This window comes from Eschrichtius robustus, chromosome 7, assembly GCF_028021215.1.
Source record: "Eschrichtius robustus isolate mEscRob2 chromosome 7, mEscRob2.pri, whole genome shotgun sequence".
Classification (NCBI taxonomy): Eukaryota; Metazoa; Chordata; class Mammalia; order Artiodactyla; family Eschrichtiidae; genus Eschrichtius; species Eschrichtius robustus.
This window is the reverse complement of record NC_090830.1, coordinates 78,435,929-78,458,981: the sequence shown is the minus strand read 5'-3', so window position 1 is coordinate 78,458,981 and position 23,053 is coordinate 78,435,929. Positions and strand designations below refer to the sequence as shown.

General features: G+C 40.8%; 1 protein-coding gene and 1 pseudogene across 8 annotated transcripts in view; one reads left to right on the top strand and one right to left on the bottom strand.

The window, feature by feature from the left end:
- USP54 (ubiquitin specific peptidase 54) overlaps nucleotides 1-23,053 on the top strand; it is a 147,015-nt gene that overhangs the window by 14,558 nt on the left and 109,404 nt on the right. The window lies entirely within an intron of this gene.
- LOC137767627 (protein FAM136A pseudogene) lies at nucleotides 19,054-19,377 on the bottom strand (annotated as a pseudogene).

The following is a 23,053-nucleotide window of genomic DNA, read 5'->3' as shown; positions in this document are numbered from 1 at the left end:
ACTACTGTGCAAAGTTGGTCAAATTACTAAATATTTCTGAACCTTAGCTCTCTTATCTGTGAAATTAGTATAATAATAACCTTCTTGAACAAATTAAGTGAAATAATAGATGTTAATTCTCAGAGCAGTAGCTATCATGTTGTAGGCACTCAAATTTTAGTTTTCTTTCTTTTTTTTCTTCATTGAACTGTTTTAAGTATTTAATGATAGTGATTGTAAAATCACTTTGTGAACCGCAAAAAGTTATTTCAAATATTGTTCATGTTTGTGTTAAAAACAGTCAAACTAATTTTGATTATGTTGGTTTAAGGGGAAAAAATAGGGACATGAGAAAATGGAGAAAGTCTGAATAACTTCTGTTGAGCAATACCATGTGCCAGCCACTATGCTCAACACTTTACATATAGTAATCCATTTAATCTTTACAATAACCCTATGAAGCACATACTTCCTCTGAAGGATTATTTCTTAGTTTTTTAATTGTAGTTTCCTTACCTCCACCCTTTCTAAATAAGCCTCAGGAATGGGGCTAATACACTTTAATGCAGATTTCAAACTTTGTATAGAATATGAAGAAGAATAATTATTTTATTTCTAAGCTCTCATCTTAGTATTTGGGGACTGTGTACTTTAGGTTAAGTCTTTGTTTTTTCAGCAAACCTTAGTGGTGATATTTATAGGCATACATTGGAGATATTGCAGGTTTGGTTCCAGACCACCACAATAAAGAGAATACTGCAATAAAGTGACTCACCTGAATTTTTATATCCCACTGCATATAAAATTTATATTTATACTATAGTCTACTAAGTGTGCAATAGCATTATGTCTAAAAATGTACTTTTTTTTTTTTTTTTTTTTTTTTTGCCACGCTGCGAGGGCTGCAGGATCTTAGTTCCCTGACCAGGGATTGATCCCCGGGGCCACAGCAGTGAAAGCGCCGAGCCCTAACCACTGGACCATGAGGGAACTCCCAAAAATGTACATATCTTAATTAAAAAATACTTTATTGCTAGAAAGTGATAAACATCATCTGAGCCTTCAATGAGTTGTAATCTTTTTGCTGGTAGAGAGTCTTACCTCAGTGTTTATGGCTGCTGACTGATCAGGGTGACAGTTGCTGAAGGTTAGGGTGGTGGTGATGGTTTCTTAAAATAAGACAACAGTGAAGTTTGCCACATCAATTGACTCTTCCTTTTACGAATGACTTCTCTGTACTATGCAATGCTGTTTGATAGCATTTTACCCACAGTAGAATTTCTTTCAAAATTGTCGTCAATCCTCTCAAACCCTGCCACTGCTTTATCAACTAAGTTTATGCAATATTCTAAATCCTTTGTTGTCATTTCAACAATCTTCACAGCATGTTCACCAGGAGTAGATTCCACGTCAAGAAACCACTTTCTTTGCTCCTCCATAAGGAGTAACTCCATATCTGTTCAAGTTTTATCACGAACCCGTCAAAGTCATCTATGAAGGTTGGGAACAAACCTCTTCCAAATTCCTGCTAATGTTGAAATTTGACCTCTTCCCATGAAGCACAAATATTCTTTCTTTTTTTTTTTTTTGCCGCACCACGTGGCTTGTGGGGTTTTCATTCTCCAACTAGGGATCGAACCTGGGCCCTTGGCAGTGAGAGCATGGAGTCCTAACCACTGGACCGCCAGGGATTTACCCACAAATATTCTTAACGGCATCTAGAATGATGAGTCCTTTCCATACCTATTGCATCTATAGCCTTACAAAATGTATTTCTTAAATAATAATGAAGCTGCACACCCAGATAGGGACTTGAACCCACTGTCTTTTAATTGTGATCACACACTTGGTCTCAGGACTTAATGAAACTCAGGTTCTTTATGTCTCATCACAGAAAGAATTCCGTGAGAGACAAAGTGATAGATAAGGAGTGGATTTATTTAGAGATACACATTCCATAGACAGAATGTGGTCCATCTCAAAAGGCGAGAATGGTCTTGAGAGAAACACACTCCACAGACAGAGAGTGGGCCATCTCAGAAGGCAAGAGGCCCTAAAATATGGGGTGGTTAGTTTTTATGGGCTGAATAATTTCGTAGGCTAACCAGAGGGAGGATTATTCCAACTATTTTGGGGAAGGGGTGGAGAGTTCCAGGAATTGGGCCACTGCCCACTTTTTGACCTTTTATGGTTAGCCTCCAAACTGTCATGGCACCAATGACACTGTAGGTGTGGCACTTAGATGCTAATGTATTATAGTGAGCATATAATGAGGCTCAAGGTGCACTGGAAGTCTGCTATCTTCTGCTGTCTTGGACCTAGTTGATTCTAACCAGTTTATGTCATATCCTCAAGGGCTAGGTCCTTTTTTTTTTTCTTTTGGCTGCGCCCCACAGCATGTGAGATATAGTGCCCTGACCAGGGATAGAACCCACGCCCCCTGCATTGGAAGCGTGGAGTCTTGACCACTGGACTGCCAGGGCAGTCCCTATGTCATTCTTTTAGAGGTTGTTCCCTGCCCCCTTCCCTTCTATTTCAATAAGACCTGAAAGTCAGAATTACTCCTTGATCCATGAGCTGCAGAATGGATGCTGTGTTAGCAAGCATGAAAACAACATTAATCTGGTTGTACATCTCCATCAGAACTCTTGGGTGACCAGGTACATTGTCAGTGAACAGCAATATTTTGAGAGGAATCTTTTTTTCTTATCTCAACAGTGGACTTAAAATATTCAGTAAACCATGTTGTAAACAGATGTGCTGTCATCCAGGCTTCGTTGTTCCGTTTACAGAGCACAGGCAGAGTAGACTTAGCATAATTCTTCTTTTTTTTTTTTTAATATTTATTTATTAATTTGGCTGCACCGGGTCTTAGTTGCAACACGCGGGATCTTTGTTGCAGCATGCAGGCTCTTTAGTTGTGGCGTGTGGGATCCAGTTCCCCGACCAGGGATCGAACCCAGGCCCCCTGCATTGGGAGCACGGAGTCTTGACCACTGGACCACCAGGGAAGTCCTGACTTAGCATAATTCTTAAGGGTTCTAGGATTTTCAAAATGGTAAATGAGCATTGGTTTTAACCTAAACTTGAAACTGTGCACCTCAGATTGGGACTTGAACCCACGTGCTGGGACTTGAACCCAGCCTAAACCCAGATTGGGACTTGAACCCATGCGTACGGGACTTGAACCTGGCCAAAACACTGATTGGGATTTGAACCCACGGTCCTTTAATTAGAATCACTCACCTGGTGTCTGGACTTACTGAGGCTCAGGTTCTTTGTGTCTCAGTGCAGAAGGAATTCAGTGAGAGGCAAAGTAATAGGCAAGAAGTAGATTTATTAATATAGGACGCTTGTGAGAGATGCAAGTGGTCAGGCAAGGAGGCTCTGCCCCAAGGATTAAGTGGGCTACAATTTTATAATAAAAGGAAAGTAGGGGAGGGGAAAAGACAGCCTTCTTCGAGTAGACCTCAGGCTTACATCACTAGCTCCTCCTTCCTATTGGGCAGGACAGTGTCTGACCCTATGAGGTCAAACTGGGACTGTCATAGCGCTTATTCAAATCAGTAGAAGGGTGGTAACATTTTTCTTTCACCTAATGACCTGGGTCATATCTCCTGGTTTTATTTATCGCTTTATAGTTAAGCAAGGCTGCTGTGTTCCACAACATTCCGATAGCTTTCTTGAGCAATCATTAACTTACAGTGGTCTCCCAAAGTTTCCTAGGTTTCCCTCTCTATCTATAATCCCATACTGGGACTTCTACAACTACCTGTATAACTATCCTATCCTATCCCTATCAAAGTCACCGGCTGCATTGAAACCGAGCAGGACCTTGTGGGGCCTTCCTGGGTACAAAAGCCCCTCTGTGTCCCCTGTTTCTTGTTTGTAGAGAAATGTTTTAGTCTCCTAGGCCTTCCCTGAGTTCCACAGAGCAGACTCAAGCAGTTAGTAATTAGAGAAGTGAGGGAATGCAGAAACAAAGGAAAAGCAGTCAAGCAAGAAAAGTAATGATAGCTTAAACAATAGTTCAGCTATAAAACAGAATCACGGGCTTTGCTGGTGGCGCAGTGGTTAAGAATCTGCCTGCCAATGCAGGGGACACGAGTTCGAGCCCTGGTCCAGGAAGATCCTACATGCCGTGGAGCAACTAAGCCCGTGTGCCACAGCTATGGAGCCAGTGCTCTAGAGCCCGCGAGCCACAACTACTGAAGCCTGCATGCCTAGAGTCCGTGCTCCACAACAAGAGAAGCCACTGCAATGAGAAGCCTGCGCACCTCAGCGAAGAGTAGACCCTGCTCGCCACAACTAGAGAAAGCCCATGCAGCAACAAAGACCCAACTTAGCCATAAATAAATAAATAAATAAATAAATAAATAAATAAATAAATAAATAAAAACAGAATCACAGGACTCCTAGTTCCTCCTCAAGAGATATACATAACAATCTGATGCATATCTTTGAGTTGTTCTGCAGAAAATAAAACCCCCACCCAGGTGGAGGTGACTGCATGCTGACCACAAGCGCTAGACCCCAGACTGGTTAGAACCAGAAAGTTGATGATTAAATTTTCCAAAATGTCATCCTGTTTTCTCATTTTCAACGAACCAGAAGAAGGTCCATGAGCTGATCTTGCACCCTGCAACCCTCACCCCTAATGTTGCCTTTAAAAACCTTTCCCTGAAAGCCATCAGGGAGTTCAGGTCTTCTGAGCATGAGTTACCTGTTTGCCTTGCTTGGCACCCTGCAATAAATGCTGTACTTTCCTTCACCACAACTTAGTGTCAGTAGATTGACTTTGCTGCCTATTGGACAAGTGGACCTGAGTTCGGTTTGGTAATAGCATTAGCCCCTAACAAGAGAGTCAGCCTGTCCTTTGAAGCTTTGAAGCCAAACTTTGACTTCTCTCTAGCTATGAAAGTCCTAGAAGTCATTTTCTTCTAATAGAAGGCTGTTTTGTCTACATTGAAAATCTGTTGTTTAGTGTAGCCACCTTTATTAATTGTCCTAGCCACATCTTCTGGATAACTTGCTGCAACTTCTACATCAGCACTTGCTACTTCACCTTGCACTTTTATGTTATGGAAATGACTTCTTTCCTTAAACCTCATGAACCAACCTCTGCTAGCTTCAAACTTTTCTTCTGCAGCTTCCCTACTCCTCTTAGCCTTCACAGAATTGAGTAGAGTTTGGGCCTTGCTCTGGAGTAGGCTTTGGCTTAGGAGAATGTTGTGGCTGGTTTGATCTTCTACCCAGACCACTTAAACTTTCTCCATATCAGCAGTAAGGCTGTTTCACTTTCTTATCATTTGTGTGTTCACTGGAGTAGCACTTTTAATTTCTTTCAAGAACTTTTCCTTTGCATTCACCACTTGGCTAACTGTTTCATGCATAAGGCATAGCTTTTGGCTTATCTCAGCTCTTGACATGCCTTCCTCACTAAGCTTAATCATTTCTAGCTTCTGATTTAAAGTGAGAGACGTGACTCTTCCTTTCACTTGAACACTTAGAGGCCAGTGTAGGGTTATTAATTGGCCTAATTTCAATATTGTTGTGTCTCAGAGAATAGGGAAGCCCTTGAAGAGGGAAAGAGATGGGGGAACAGCTGGTTGGTGGAGTGGTAAGAACAAAGCAACATTTATCAAATTTGCCATGTTATATGGGCATGGTTTGTGGTGCCCCAGAATAATTGCAATAGTAACATCAAAGATCACTGATCACAGACCACCATAACAAATATAATAATAATGAAAAAGTGAAGCACAATAAAGTGAGGTGTGTTTGTACTTTCGACTTCCTTCTCTAGGTGTACGTTAGCTACCCCCAATATATTAGGTTTCTTCAGTTTTATGAAATTGATCAGAGCAATAAATTCATTTATTGCCAATGGCACATCAGTTTTTTTCAACAAATATCACCAATAAGGCTTGAATTGATTTTTGTTTTTTTCTTTGGCCGCACAGCATGTGGGATCTTAGTTCCCCCACCAGGGATCAAGCCGGTGCCCCCTGTGGTGGAAGTGCGGAGTCCCAACCCTGGACCACCAGGGCAGTCCCAAGCTTGAATTGATTTTTGAAAGAAGAGAAAAGCAGCAGACTGTTTGAACTAGGATTTAAAATATTTCTCACTCAGTAATTTATATTTATCAGGTTTAGACCTATTTTGATTAGATCTCTCTCTTTTTTTTTAAATTGTGGTAAAATACACAATGTAGAATTTACCACCTTAACCTTGTATAAGTCTACAGTTCAGTAGTATTAAACATATTCACATTGTTGTGCAACCAATCTCCAGAACTCTTCTCATCTTGCAAAACAGAAACTCAGCACCCATTAAACAACTCCCCATTCCTCCCTCCCCATAGTGCTTGGCAACCACAATTCTATTTTCTGTTTCTGAATTTGACTCTTCTAAGTACTTAATATAGATGGAATCATAGAGTATTTGTCCTTTTGTGCATGGCTTATTTCACTTAGCATAAGGTTCATATATGTTGTAGCATGTGTCAGAATTTCCTTCCTTTTTAAGGCTGAATAATATTCCATTGTATGTGTATGTCACATTTTGCTTACCTGTTCACTTGCATTTCTTCCATCTTTTGGCTATTGTGGATAATGCTGCTATGAACCTGCTTTCAATTCTTTTTTTTTTCCCCAGTCTTATTGAGATATAATTGACATACAGCACTGTATAAGTTTAAGTTGTACAGTGTAGTGATTTGATTTACATACATCATGAAGAAGTTATTATCACAGTAAGTTTAGTGAACATCCATTATCATGTAGATACAAAATTAAAGAAATAGAAAAAAATTTTTTTCCTTGTGATGAGAACTCTTAGGATTTACTCTCTTAACAACTTTCATATATAACATACAGCAGTGTTCATTATATTTATCATGTTGTACATTACATCCCTAGTACTTATTTATCTTATAGCTGGAAGTTTGTACCTTTTGATTGCCTTCATCCAATTCTCCCTCCTCCCCCTCCCCACCTTGGTAACCACAAATTTGATCTCTTTTTCTATGAGTTTGTTTGTTTTTGAAGTATAATTGACCTACAACACTGTGTTAGTTCCTGTTACACAGCATAGCGATTCGATATTTCTATATATTTCAAAATGATCACCATGCTAAGTCTAGTTATGATATGTCACCAAAGATATTACATAGATATTGAATATATTCCCCAGACTGTACATTTCATACCCATACTCATTTATTTTGCAACTGGAAGTATGTACCTCTTAATTTCCTTCACCTATTTCTTTTCTCCCCCCAGCTGCCATTCCCTCTGGAAACCACTTATTTGTTCTCTGTATCTATAATTCTGTTTTGTTTTGTTTACTCATTTGTTTTGTTTTTTAGATCCCACATATAAGTGAAATCATTCTTCTTTTGATCTTTTGCATCGTAATTTGATGACTACTGTTCTGTTTGGATTCCTTTCTCCTTTTTTGTGTGTGGTTTTATTATAGATTTTTGGCTTGTGGTTACCATGGGGTTTATTTATTTTTTTATATCTTTTTTAAAAAAATAAATTTATTTATTTATTTTATTTTTCTGCGTTGGGTCTTTGTTGCTGCGTGTGGGCTTTCTCTAGTTGCAGCAAGTGGAGGCTACTCTTCGTTGTGGTGCGCAGGCTTTTCATTGCGGTGGCTTCTCTTGTTGTGGAGCACAGGCTCTGGTTGCGTGGGCTTCAGTAGTTATGGCACGTGGGCTCAGTCATCGTGGCTTGTGGGTTCTAGAGCGCAGGCTCAGTAGTTGTGGCGCACGGGCTTGGTTGCTCCGCGGCATGTGGGATCCTCCCAGAGCAGGGCTCGAACCTGTGCCCCCTGCATTGGCAGGCGGATTCTTAACCACTGTGCCACCAGGGAAGTCCCTACCATGACGTTTATATATAGCTATATATCTATATGTATGTGATTATTTTAAGTTACTGATCTCTTAAATTCAGATGTATTTTAACAGCCCTGCATTTTTACTCGCCCCCACTCCTCACCCATGTTTGCTGGTTTTGACATCATATGCTACATCTGGGTGTATCCCTTAACTACTTATTGTGCATACAGATGATTTTAGTACTTTTGTCTTTTAACTCTTTTACTAGCTTTACATGTGGTTGGTTTACTACCTTTACCAATGAGATTTTTCTTTTTGTAGTTTTTATATTTCTAGTTGTGGACTTTTTTTTTTTTTTTTAACTTAGAAGAGTCCGCTAAACATTTCTGTAAAGTTGGTTTGGTGGTGCTGAACTCTTTTAGCTAGCTTTTTCTTGTCTGTGAACTTTAGATTTCTCCATCAAATCTGAATGAAAGCCTTGCAAGGTAGAGTATTCTTGGTTGTAGGTTTTTCCTTTTCATCACTTTAAATATATTGTGCCACTCAGGCTAGAGCCTGCAGAGTTTCTGCTGAAAAGACAGCTGATAGCCTTATGGGAGTTCATCTGAAACTTGTTGCTTTTGCATTGCTGCTTTTTTTTTTTTTTTAATGTGTGTATTTATTTATTTATTTATGGCTGTGTTGGGTCTTCGTTTCTGTGCGAGGGCTTTCTCTAATTGCGGCAAGTGGGGGCCACTCTTCATCGCGGTGCGCGGGCCTCTCACTATCGCGGCCTCTCTTGTTGCGGAGCACAGGCTCCAGATGCACAGGCTCAGTAATTGTGGCTCACGGGCCTAGTTGCTCCGTGGCATGTGGGATCTTCCCAGACCAGGGCTCGAACCCGTGTCCCCTGCATTGGCAGGCAGATTCTCAACCACTGCGCCACCAGGGAAGCCCTGCTGCTTTTAATAGTCTGTCTTTATCTTTAATTTTTGCCATTTTGATTACAATGTGTCTGCGTGTTGTCCTCTTTGGATTGATCCTCTTGAGACTCTCGGTGCTTCCTGGACCTGGATGTCTGTTTTCTTTTCCAGGTTAGGGAAGTTTTCAGGTGTTTTATCTCGAAATATGTTCTCTGTCCTTTTCTTTCTCCTTTCCTTCTGGGACCCCTACAATGTGAATGTTAGAATGCTTGATGTTGTCTGAGAGGTCTTTTAAGCTGTCCTCATTTCTTTTTTCTTTTTTCTGTTCAGCTTCAGTGATTTTCACTACTCTGTCTTCCAGCTTGCTGATCCATCCCTCTGTATCATCTAATCTACTGTTGATTCCTTCTAGTGTATTTTTAATTTTATTTATTGTATTCTTCAACTCCATTTGGTTCTTCTTTATATTCTCTAACTCTTTGTTAAAAACTTCTAACTTCTGACTCTTTTCATCCAATCTTCTCCTGAGTTCTTTGAACATTTTTACGATCATTACCTTGAACTCTTTATTGGGTAGATTGCTTATCTCCACTCATTTAGTTCTGGAGATTTATCTTGTCCCTTCATTTGGTACATATTCTTCTGTCACCTCATTTTGCCTAATTTGCTGTTTTTATTTCTATATATTTGGTAGATTGGTTATGTTTCCTGATCTTGGAGAAGTGGCCTTTTGTAGGAGACATCCTATGCATCCCAGTAGTGCACTTCCCTCTGGTCACCAGAGCTATGTGCGTGGGTCCTTCTGTTGTGGTGGGTTGACTACTATGGGTGGTCTGGTAGGTGTGGCTGGCCCCCTCCCTGGTTGGTTGCCAGGCCCTGACTTGTGCAGAGGCTACTGGCTGCTGGTGTGTGGGGCCGGGTCATGAGGAGGCTGGCTCTGGGGCCCCAGGGGTCCTGGGGCTAGTGCTGGTACACTGATGGGCAGAGCCATGTTCCAGGGTGGGTGGTTGTGGGGCTGGGGGTCCTGGATCTAGTGTTGGCCTGCCTGTGGGTAGGGCTAGTTCCTGACAGAGCTGGCTGTGGGGTCTGGGGTGTCCTAAGCTGGTATTGGCCCACTGGTGAGTGGGGCTGGATCCTGGGGCAGCCAGCTGAGGGGTCCAAGGTGTCGCAGAGCTGTTGTCAGCCTGCTAGTGGGTAGGGCCAGGGCCCAGGGGCGTGGGGGTGGGCAGGTTCCTGATATGGTTGACTGTGGGGTCCTGGGTATCTTGAAGGTGGTGTCAGCCTACTGGTATTGGATTCCTCTGCTGGTGCCTGCCCACTGGTGGGAGAGGCTGGTCCTGAGGCTAGTGCTGGCCCACTGGTGGGTGAGGCTGTGTCCCAGTGTCTCTGGCCAGCCTACTGGTGGGTTGGTCTGTGTTCCTGCTTGGCTAGCTGCTGGACTGAGGTGTCCCAGTACTGGTGCTGATAGGCTGGTAGGTGGGGCTGGGTCTCGGCATTAATAAGCTGAAGGGTGGATTCCAAATTGGCGTTTGCCAGCACCAATGTCCACATGGTAGAATGAGCTCCCCGAAATGGCTGCTGCCAGTGTCTTTGTCCCCAGGATGAGCTCCAATTGTCTCCTGCCTCTCCAGGAGGCTCTCCAAGATCAGCAGGGGGTTCTGACCCAGGCTCTTTTCAAATTACTGCTTCTGTGCTGAGTCCTGGAGTGTGTGAGATTTTGTGTGTGCCCTTTGAAAGTGGAGTCTCTATTTCCCACAGCCCTCTGCCTCTCCTGAAAGTAAGCCCCACTGACCTTCAAAGCCAAATGTGGGGCTTGTTGTCCCGGTGCAAGACCCAGGCCTGGAGAGCTGGTTGTGGGCCTTGGACTCCTTGTTCCTTGAGAAGAACCTATTCAATTGTAGTTGTCCTCCCACCTGTGGTTTGCCTACCTGGGGATATGGGTTTTTACTATACCATGTCACCACCCCTCGTACCCATCTTTTTGTGGTTCCTTCTTTATTTCTTTAGTTGTAGAAGATCTTTTCTCCTGTTCTTCCAGTTTTTCTCATCAGTATTTCCTCTGTAAATAGTTGTTATTTTGGTGCACCCATGGGAGGAGGTGAGTTCAGGATCTTCCTACTTCACCATCTTGGCCAGTCCTCTCAGTTCTTTTGGATATATACCCATAAGTGGAATTGCTGGATCGTGTGATAATTCTGTCTTTAATTTTTTTGAGGAATTGCCTTACCATTTTCTATAGTGGCTGCACCATTTTACATTCCCAGTAGGAGTTCCAGTTTCTTCACATCCTCATTCACAACTGTTATTTACTGTTTTTTTTTTTTTGATAGTATCCATCCTAATGGGTGTTTTCAATTTTCATTTTGGTTTTGATTTGCATTTCCCTAAAGACTTGTGATGTTGAGCATCTTTTCATTTGCTTATTGGCCATCTGTACATCTTCTTTAGAGAAATGTCTATTGTCCTTTGTGCACTTTTCAATCACTTGTTGTTAACTTGTAGGAGTTCTTTATATATTCTAGATATTAACTCCATATCAGATAAATGATTTGCAAATATTTTCTCCCATTCTGTGGGTTGTCTTTTCACTCTGTTGACTGTGTCTTTTGGTGCTCCGAAGTTCTCTGTTTAAAAATTTTTATTATTTATTATTTAAGACATTTAAGAAGAATAATACAATAAGGATCCTTGTGTCTACTATCCAGCAAATTAAATATTACTAAATAAGTTGAAGGCTCCTGGTTTTCCCCTTCTTGATCACAAGTCCCTTGCCATCTCTCAAAGGTAACCGCTAATGAATTTGATGTTACTCCGACTAGTTTATATTCCTACCTCAGCCTGTTAGTGTATTAGAAGCTTACCATGACAGAGGTAAAAATACTGCAAAGGTCCTGAGGAAGGTTGAGATGGGAAGGGTTATTTCTTAGATTTTTTTTTTTTTAAGTTGAAAGCCCAGTTCGGCACCGTCAGACAGTTTTATATAATAGGTGCACAGAAATATTTGTTGAATGACTATTTGGTACCCAGGTACTTTTTTTTTTTAATTTTATTTTATTATTTGCTTTTGGCTGCGTTGGGTCTTCGTTGCTGTGCACGGGCTTTCTCTAGTTGCGGTGAGCGGGGGCTACTCTTTGTTGCAGTGTGCGGGCTTCTCATTGTGGTGGCTTCTCTTGTTGCGGAGCACGGGCTCAGTAGTTGTGGCGCATGGGCTTAGTTGCTCCACGGCATGTGGGATCTTCCTGGACCAGGGCTTGAACCCGTGTCCCCTGCATTGGCAGGCGGATTCTTAACCACTTCGCCACCAGGGAAGCCCAGTACCCAGGTACTTTTGATTGAAGATAATTAAAGTACCAATATTACATCATTTTGAAGTGAATTCTACGTATCTTTTGAGTTAGTATTATTATGTGTTTTACCAATAAATAGGCAGCTGTGGCAGAGTAAATGTTTTCTTAGAAGTAGTAAAACTGAGGGGCAAACTTGGGTTTGGAGCATTTAGCTGTAAATGCATATAGTGCATTTAGCTGCCTCTGTTAATTGAGACTTGTAGACAAGACAAGCAGAATAAGAGAATGGAGAAGCATTACATTCCTGGTTTAAGAAAATGAGTTGTAAGTTCTGAAAAAAGGGGTGACTGGTCAGGTCTGACTCTGGGCAAGGACCTGTTGAAACAAATAGTGTGATGTTCACAGGGTAGAAGTGAAGAACCTGACCTCCATTATAAGCTGAAAATGAAACCCTTCTCTAGTGAGGCCATACTGGGAGCAGCAGCAGCTGCTACTGCTATACTGCCGCGTGAATTTGGTGGCTATGTGAGGTGGCCAGAGCAGGAAATGATTCCGTGGCAGTAGGCATGTATAGAGAAGGACTTGTTCTGGCTCTGGCCAAGTGGTTACACAGGTTGTGGGTGTCACTTTAAACATACGAAGACCTGCTGGCTGGAGGAGGAGCAACTTCCTGAGGATCAGGTGCACATCTGAAGGGATGAGCTCATCCTTCTAACCAGACCTGCTCTAGATGCTGAGGTGAATGTTTTCCTAATTGCAAGTCCTGCAGCTGGGAGAAGCAGGAAATGGTTGAAGCTTCAGGCACTTTGTGAGTAGCAAAAAAACAGAAGCAATTTTGGGACTCTTTTGAAATGTGTGGTTGTGAATATCAAGTTGAAGGTGACACATGTGCACATTCATTTTTTCTCTAAGTTGAGGTTTGCAGTAAAGTGTGTCGATGGTTGAGGAAAGCTTTGGTGGTTTTAACTTTATTCTAGTGATTCGTTTTGAGGTGACTTAATAGTTTATTCCTATACTGTCTTTTTTGATTTTGCTTCTTTGGGCAACAAAAATCCTGGGGGTTCCTTTTTAATTTCCAAGGATCTCTATGGCTTTTTTAAAGCTTTAGTTAATGGGACTTACCCGCTTTTTAAGTCCCCTGTGCTGGCTTTCAGAGCCCTATGCATGATTGTATTTTGTTTTTTGTTTTAATTTACCTAAACTATTCACTTTAAGTAAGCTTCTTTAAAATTAAGTTAGCTTAAAAAAGAAATATCAATTATTAATTATTTTTTAGTAAACATTTTTCTTTTGAGATACTTCTCAAAATTCACACAGAATTAGAGATCTGATATACTCTTTACCCAGTTTCATCCAGTGGTAATATCTTGCAAAACTGTAGTGCAAAATCACAACCAGCATATTGACATTGATACAGTGAGGGTACAGAATATTTTCATCACCACAGGATACATCATATTACCCTTTTACAGCTATACCCACTTCCTTTGCACCTACCCGCTCCTTAACCCCTGCCAACCACTAACTGAAAAATCAGTTTTTAAGCAAGAAGCTTTGTGTGCTGTCTTAAGTAGTTTTGTGTTAGAGATCTACATGACCTTATGAAAAGAGCCCTAGGCTGCAATAGGAGATTTTGGTTCATTGTAGCTCTTTGACCTTGGGTAAATAATTTAAATTTCTCTGTTCTTCAGTTTCCCTATGTGTAAAATAGGATAATGGTATATTAGTTTCTATTTAACCTATTTATAGGATTTTTGAGAAATTCTAAAGTTCTTTAAAAAATAAGCACTCTATAGATTATTACTAGCAGCAAGGACAATAGTTTTCAAACTAGAAAGTATATAGCAAATTGTAAACTACAAACTAGCCCAGATGGCAAGAATGATCATTTTAAAGTGAATTTAAATTTTAAGGCTCAGTTGAATTTCAGAGTACTGAATTAACTGGCTGATGATCTCAGAGTCACTGTTGTTAATCTTTGAGAAATCATAAAAACCAGAGAGAGACAAATGTCCTGATATCCAAAAAGAGGAAAGTAGTTGGAAAACTGCAGACCTGTAAAATTAATGTTAAATCCAGAAAAATTAAATTATAAGTGATCAAACAGATGATACGGAGTATTAACCCAAAAGATTTAGTATAGGCTGATTTATCATAACAAATTTCTTCTATTTCTATTCTTAAATTCTATTACTTCTATTTAGAATTACGAGGTTAGTAGATCAAGAGATTGTTCTAGTTATAGTCATAATCCCACAGTTTCCCAGTCTTTCTTTTTTTTAACAGCTTTATTGAGATATAATTCACATACCATTTAATTCACCCATTTAAAGTGTACAGTTCAATGGCTTTTGGTCTATTGCATTGTTAATGTTTTTTAATGTTTAAATTAATGCAATTTTTAAAACATCTTTATTGGAGTATAATTGTGTTACAGTGTTGTATTAGTTTCTGCTGTATAACAAAGTGAATCAGCTACATGTATACATATATCCCCATATCCCCTCCCTCTTGCGTCTCCCTCCCACCCTCCCTGTCCAACCCCTCTAGGTGGTCACAAAGCACCGAGCTCCCTGTGCTATGCAGCTGCTTCCCACTAGCTATCTATTTTACATTTGGTAGCGTATATATGTCCATGCCACTCTCTCACTTCGTCCCAGCTTACCCTCTCCTGCCCCCGTGTCCTCAATTACATTCTCTACGTCTGTGTCTTTATTCCTGTCCTGCCCCTAGGTTCATCAGAACCATTTTTTTTTTAAGATTTCATATATATACGTATTAGCATACGGTATTTGTTTTTCTCTTTCTGGCTTACTTCTCTCTGTATGACAGACTCTAGGTCTGTCCACCTCACTACAAATAACTCAATTTCGTTTCTTTTTATGGCTGAGTAATATTCCATTGTATATATGTGCCACATCTTCTTTATCCATTCATCTGTCGATGGGCACTTAGGTTGCTTCCATGTCCTGGCTATTGTAAATAGTGCTTCGGTGAACATTGTGGTACATGACTCTTTTTGAATTATGGTTTTCTCAGGTATATGCCCAGTAGTGGGATTGCTGGGTCATATGGTAGTTCTATTTTTAGTTTTTCATGAAAAAACTGTTCCATACTGTTCTCCATAGTGACTGTATCAGTTTACGTTCCCACCAACAATGCAAGAGGTTTCTCTTTTCTCCACACCCTCTCCAGCATTTATTGTTTGTAGATTTTTTGATGATGGCCATTCTGGCTTGTGTGCGGTGATACCTCATTGTAGTTTTTTTAAAATTTATTTAATTTATTTATTTTTGGCCGTGTTGGGTCTTCGTTGCTGCGTGCAGGCTTTCTCTAGTTGCGGAGAGCGGGGACTACTCTTTTGTTGCTGTGTGCGGGCTTTTCGTTGTGTTGGCTTCTCTTGTTGTGGAGCACGGGCTCCAGGCGTGTGAGCTTCAGTAGTTATGGCACGCAGGCTCAGTAGTTGTGGCTCACGGGCTCTAGAGCACAAGCTCAGTAGTTGTGGTGCATGGTCTTAGTTGCTCCACGGCATGTGGAATCTTCCTGGACCGGGGCTCGAACCCGAGTCCCCTGCATTGGTAGGCGGATTCTTAACCACTGCGCCACCAGGGAAGTCCACCTCATTGTAGTTTTGATTTGCATTTCTCTAGTGATTAGTGATGTTGAGCATCCTTTCACGTGTTTGTTGGCAATCTGTATATCTTCTTTGGAGAAATGTCTATTTAGGTCTTCTGCCCATTTTTGGATTGGGTTGTTTGTTTTTTTGATATTGAGCTGCATGAGCTGCTTGTATATTTTGGAGATTAATCCTTTGTCAGTTGCTTCATTTGCAAATATTTTCTCCCATTCTGAGGGTTGTCTTTTCTTTCTCCCAGTCTTTCAAGATACATTTGTAGCTGTTATGTAGTAAAATATGGTTTGGTTGATTGACTAAATGAATGTGTAGAAGATTGAATAATTGTACCCACTTAGACTCTTGATTTCACCAGGAAAAGCCTCTGGTGGATTTTCTTTGGACCTTGGATAGAGTAAAACAATTTTATTTTTATTTATTTATTTATTTATTTTTGGCTGCGTTGGGTCTTCGTTGCTGTGTGAGGGCTTTCTCTAGTTGCGGTGAGCGGGGGCTTCTTTTCATTGCAGTGAGCGGGCTTCTCATTGCGGTGGCTTCTTGTGTTGCGGGGCATGGGGCTCTAGGCGCGTGGGCTTTAGTAGTTGTGGCACACGGGCTCAGTAGTTGCGGTGCACGGGCTTAATTGCTCTGCAGCATGTGGGACCTTCCCGGACCAGGGCTCGAACCCATGTCCCCTGCATTGGCAGGCGGATCCTTAACCACTGTGCCACCAGGGAAGTCCCACTGAAACATTTTTAAAACAAGTTAATCAGAGATGTAAGTATTGCAAAGATGCAGGAATAGTTAATTTGACAGATGATAAATAAAGCCTTAAAAATTACGTCCATAGGGTGAAATCATGGGCTCAAACTGAAATTAAACTTAGCAGGAATAAGTCCTATATTTAAATTCAAAACTTCAAATGCACAATAACAGGATGAGGAAGAGCTGGTTGGGCAGGAGTTCATGTGAAAAATATCTGGGAATTTAGGTTAATCACAAACGTAGCAGCAACTGCCTATGCAATGTGGCTGCTAAAAACACCTTCAGCTATATTACCAGTTTATCCAGGTCATAAAAGTATTGGTTCCAATATATTTTTGGGCTAGATTGGAAATACATTTTGCATATTGGTTTAAATGGACACTGATAAAGTTGAGAGCATTCTAAGGAAGGGAGACTGGACCAAAAATGGTCTGAAAACCATTTATGTAGGAAATTGTTAGGAATTGAGGAGGGGAGTATTGAGAAATTTTAAAATAATTTAAAACATTTATTTAAATTTTATGCAATTTAAAATGGAAACATGGGTATTTGTTACATAATTTTTCTTTATCTCTTAGAAATAAAACAATAGAGATAAAACCAAAGCCCCTTCCCTCTCCCTCCCTACAAGGAACTTTATCTTATTTTTATCAAAGTAATACATGTGCATAGTTTTAAAAATGTGGGGCTTCTCTGGTGGCACAGTGGTTAAGAATCCACCTGCCAGTGCAGGGCACACAGGTTCGAGCCCTGGTCCAGGAGGATCCCACATTCCGTGGAGCAACTAAGCCCGTGCACTACAACTACTGAGCCTGCGCTCTAGAGCCCGCGAGCCACAACTACGGAAGCCGGCGCGCCTAGAGCCCCTGCTCCTCAGCAAGATAAGCCACCGCAATGAGAAGCCCGCGCACCGCAACGAGGAGTGGCCCCCCGATCGCTGCAGCTGGAGAAAGCCTGCGTGTGGCAGCGAAGATCCAACACAGCCAAAAATAAAATAAATAAAAATAAATAAAATTTAAAATGTGAATAGTTTATATGTGTAGAAGGAAAAATAGCAGTTATCCCCCGCACAGAGGCAACCATAATCAAGTGTCTTAAATATTTCTAATAGTATAATCATATCAATTGCTTTTAAAAACTGTTAAATGTATATAAAGTGTTCAATATAAAGAATATGAAGTGTTGGCCCTTTTAAATACATATATGTGTTCTCTGGTATATTTTCAACATAGTTATGTGATTTGGGGTGTAAAGTCGTTATTTATTATTTATATTATATAAATATTGAACCTGAGCTACATCATGTACAATGATGATAATTCTTTTTTGTTTTGTTTTGAAAAATTACGTCTTATTTATTTTTAAAACCAAACCACTAGGAAAATACATCACCATCTTGAGACAGCAAACAGACAGGCTATATTATCAAGTAATAAGTTGGTAAAAACACAACAACAAGGTCCTTAATAAAACGATAAGGTGCCAGAACTGGGGCAAGAACGACCCATGTCGCAAAAGTGGTATTTGGTAACGGGGGCGGGGTGGCTGTCCCATTTTTTGCTCTAAAGGAGTCACAGCTTGCCCCTGAGTTGCTTACTTTTTCTCCTTTGACCTTCATGTTGCCAAGGGATTGTTTCAACAGAGCTCTGTTATTACAGGGGGCAAAGTAAGCAATACTGGGTTTAGGCTTTCATTCTATTTTGTTTTATGAAAACCAGATTTTTCCAAAGCCAGTACTTCATAACTCTCTTAATTAAGCAGCTAACAATTCGTCTTTCGCTGTTCATTCCTGAATACTAGCATATAGCACAATCAAAATCCCCTTTCCCTTCAAGGGTGAGTGTCACTGCAAGATTGTCTTGTGACTCGGCTGGCTCTGCTGCAGACAGCCTCAGGGCTCATCATGGCTGCCAGTTAGAGGGAAGGTTTGCTTCCCCTACCAGTGTGATAGCGCTTCTTATATTTTTGCAGGGTCTCCAGGCTGAAAGATGTCATGTGTGAGAATTTTAAGAAATGTCCATCCACATTTTGACGGCCAGAAATGAATATCTGCAAGGACCCTTTCAAAGTTTTTATCCAAACTACCTCCCCCAACTCTACATCTTAAAGTAACTTCATGCCCTTGTATATAAAACAAAACCAAGCAAAACAGATCCCCAGAAGCCCCCTTTCCCCTTCTAAATTAGTGACCTCATGGATTTTGTTTTATTTCCAGTTTGTGGAAAATGTTGTAGTGATCCTTCTGGTAAACAGGAGGTTGGCAACAAATAGAAACACCTCTCCTCACACTCCACCAGATCATAAGCAGGTCAGATGAACCTGCCAGCCTGTTGGTATCTGTGTACTAAGAGAATCTGGTACCTTGGAGGGCTCTGGTTTGGTACAAGGGAGACTCCTTATTGCCGGGATAAGCACTTGCCACATGAAATTCAGGCTCACAGAATCTCTCCTGTGCTATCTCTGACCCAAATTTTAGCACCAGTTTTTTTCACTTTCTAGGATTCAAACACGAAGGAACCAGTGTCCAGAGGCAAGTGACCTAGGCCTTAAACTTGCGGCCATCCTTAATTTCCTCATTCATAAACTTTCCTTAGAAAACCCAAATCCCCATTCCTCTTTTTAAACAGATTCCTGCCTTCAGCCCCAATGGCCAATAGCAGACATCTATTTCCCAATGGATGAGAGAGACTCCTTCATCTTCTTGGTCATGGTTGGGATGAGGTTCATGTGGTCATCCACACACTTGGTCACGCAACTCTCTAGCTGCCGCTTCACCTGAAGCTCTTTACTCCCTGCATCTATTGAATCTTTGGGTTTGTCGTTGCAGTGCATAGTGCACCGGGCCAGGCCGTCCTGGAACTTCTCCAACTCGCTGGTCACCAGGGCCTGGGCTTGAGCCAGAGGTGCATGGCAGCACGCAATGCACTAGTGCACTTGCTGCATGGACGCCTGGCTGTCCTCACAACAGCCGGCGCTGCAGCGGAACATGAGGCCCTGCATCTTTCCCAGATGTTCTCTCTCTCCAGACTCTTCACCATGGAGTCCACCGCCTCCTGCACCAGGAGCTGTTGCAGCTGCGCTATGGCGACCCGGTGCTGCTCCCTGCCGGCAGGCGCCCACATGGACTCCTGCTCAAGAGCCCACCCCCTTGCCGCCGCTTCCTGGGTCACTGCGGCCCGCCCTTTCCCGATAATTCTTTTCTTTTACAACTTTTCATTTTCCTTCGGCATAATTGCCTTGCTTTTTTCATTTGCTCGGTTTTTAAAGTTCTAATCACTATTAAATCATTCCCAGACTCTTAGCTAGGACCTAAAACTCTGCTCCATTCATTCAAATCCAGTAGGTAAGTTATCAGTCCTTTTTTTCCCCCTTAGAGATCTACCTTGTATATTCCATTTTTAAAATGATACATAGCATTAAATCTTAAGACTGTATCACATTGTATTTATTCATTCCCCTTTGATGAACATTTAACTTGTTTTCAGTTTTCCTCTAATTAAGGAAGATACATGTGTGAGAATTTTTCTAGGCTATGATGAGAAGTGAAATTACTAGTGTATTATTTATCTATTGCTACATAACAAATTACCTCAAAATTTTGCAACTTAAAGCAACAAATATTTGTTATCTGTGTTTCTGTGAGTTAGGAATCAGAGTGTGTCTCTCATAGGCTGTAATCAAGTTATTTATTTATTTATTTGGCTGCGTTGGGTCTTCATTGCTGTGTGCGGGCTTTCTCTAGTTGCGGAGAGCAGCGTCTACTCTTTGTTGTGGTGGGCTGGCTTCTCATTGTGGTGGCTTCTCGTTGCAGAGCATGGGGTCTAGGCATGCGGGCTTCAGTAGTTGTGGCACGCAGGCTCAGTAGTTGTGGCTTGTGGTCTCTAGAGCGCAGGCTCAGTAGTTGTGGCTTGCGGTCTCTAGAGCGCAGGCTTAGTAGTTGTGGTGCATGGGCTTAGTTGCTCCGTGGCATGTGGGATCTTCCGGGACCAGGGATCGAACCTGTGTCCCCTGCATTGGCAGGTGGATTCTTAACCACTGCACCACCAGGGAAGTCCCTGTAATCAAGTTTTTAACAGGAGCTTTGATTTCATCTGAGGACTCAACTGGGGGAGGATCAGCTTCCAAGTTCTGCCTCTCATGTGGCATGATTCCACTTCTCACAGGTTAATTGACTGAGGACCTTAGTTCCTTTCTAGCTTGTTGGCTGAGGCATCCTTCAATCCCTTGCCTTGTGGGACTCTCTGTACAACATGGCAGCTGGCTTCCATGACAGTGAAGAAGATGGAAGCCAGAGTCTATAATCTAATCTTGCAAATGACATCCCATCACGTTTGCTATATTTTGTTCATTAGAAGCAAGTCACCAGATCCAGCACATACTCAAAAGAGTGGGGATTACATGAGGGGATGAATAAAGTTGTGTACTGCTCTGAGTCTTGGTTGTACTAGAGTATTTAGCCTGGAAAGAGGCGACTAAAGGAACACATGAGTTTTGTCTTACATATTTGAAGGCATACGTAAAGAGGAAATAGTAGATCTCCTCTGTTTTTGATCAGAGATTGAACTAAGAGCACTGGGTGGAAATTAAGATGTATGGCCTTATAAGATAATGTGATTTCTGTTCTTGAACATAGTCTGTTAGGGGCCTGGGTGACCTCTTGTAAAAAAGATTACAAAAAATTTTCTTGCATTAGGTTAGAAACTTTAAGTTCTTCAAAGATTATTTCTACTCTAAAATTCTATAATTATAAATGAGTGAGTTTCAAACTGTTAGTATTTGAGTAGTCTGTTAATCACTAATCAGGGAGAAGTGTATAGGCTTACATGTGTATTTGCACATATGAGGTTTCATTTAGAAGATCCAGATTAAAAAGTTAAGCAGAGAGCTATAAATTTACACTTTAATTATTTAAAATCACTGTTCTTATCCTGTTTTTATATTCCTTTGGCTACCATAGAATGTTTACTACTATAATTCTTATTTTAAAATATTAGCAGCAACTCAGTTTTTTTCTTCTAACAAAAAATATTTTCATTGTAAAAGAAAAAATAGAAAATACAAATAAGGAAAAAATAAGAATACCTTATAATCTTCCCACCCAAAGATTATATTAACAATAACTATATTAACATCATGGTATAATGGTATATAATCTCTCTGACCTTTTAATTTAATTTTATATATACAAATACATACACAGATTTATTATTTGTGCTAATATGTTCTATAGCATCACAGCAAACGCTGAATTAATGAATACTGAATCATTGCTCCTAGGGGAAATACAGGATTAGGTTCCTATGAGTCTCTGGTCCCATTTTTGTTAACTAATCAACATGTAACCTTGTTTTATGTGTGTTTTTGTTTAAAGACACATTATTTAATATATATTATTGATTCACTAACATTGAACTCATGGTGAATAGCACTGTGACTTATGCCTGAATGAACCTTATCTAACACATGTATTTTCTCCAGAAGGCACATCACAGCCTTCTTGCACTTAGAAACGATAGACTTCAGTACTACACTTGGGAGTTATTTTAAACAGTGAAATCACCTACCAAAAGCACAAAAGTGTGAAAAATGTTGTACTAAATAAACCACTAAAAGGACACTAGCTTGTAGTATGAGAGCTGAAACAGAAGGCTGAGTATTGCCTTCAGGCTTTGACCTCAGTTGGGAATGTGCACCTCAGGCAACTCAAAATTTTCACCATTCTGTGCATTCACATGTCCATGAGTGATCACAGAAGTGTTGCAAATATTGATTTTGAGGTTACAAATAATTTTAGTGAATAGGAAAATTGGCATATGAGGAATCCATGTAATGAGGATTGACTCTGTGTGTGTATAGTAGCTTTTGTTTTCCATTTTGCTTGATTTTATAAAAATGAAATATTTTTGAAAATACTGTTATAATCTGCTCTTTTCACCTAACATCCTAGTAATTTATTCATTCAGCAAGTTATTTATGGCATGCCCACTCTGTGTCCACATAGTATACTAGATTCTGGAGATACAGTAGCAAATAAGATAAACAAAGCCCTTGCCTTATGGAGCTTACATTCTAATGGGGAAGGTAGATAATGAGTAATGTCTGGTAGTGATAAGTACAATTTAAAAAACTAAAGCAGGGTAAGGAGATAGGGTGGCAGTTGTTAATTTTATTTTATTATATTAATTAAAAATTTTTTTTTTCTTTTTTTAGAAGTTTATTTTTTGGCTGCGTTGGGTCTTCATTGCTGTGTGTGGGCTTTCTCTAGTTGCGGTGCATAGGCTTCTCACTGCGGTAGCTTCTCTTGTTGTGGCGCACAGGCTGTAGGTGTGTGGGCTTCAGTAGTTGTGGTGTGTGGGCTCAGTAGTTGTGGCGCGTGGGCTCAGTAGTTGTGGCGCACGGGCTTAGTTGCTCCGAGGCATGTGGGATCTTCCTGGACCAGGGATCAAACCCTTGTTCCCTGCATTGGCAGGCAGATTCTTAACCACTGCGCCACCAGGGAAGTCCCTATTATCTTAATTTAATATACTTTTTTTAGGTAGACAAATATTGACTTTATTGGCAGTTGGCCATTTTTTAAAAAAATTATTTATTTTATTTTATTTTTGGCTGCGCTGGGTCTTCATTGCTGCGCACGGGCTTTCTCTAGTTGCGGTGAGCGGGGGCT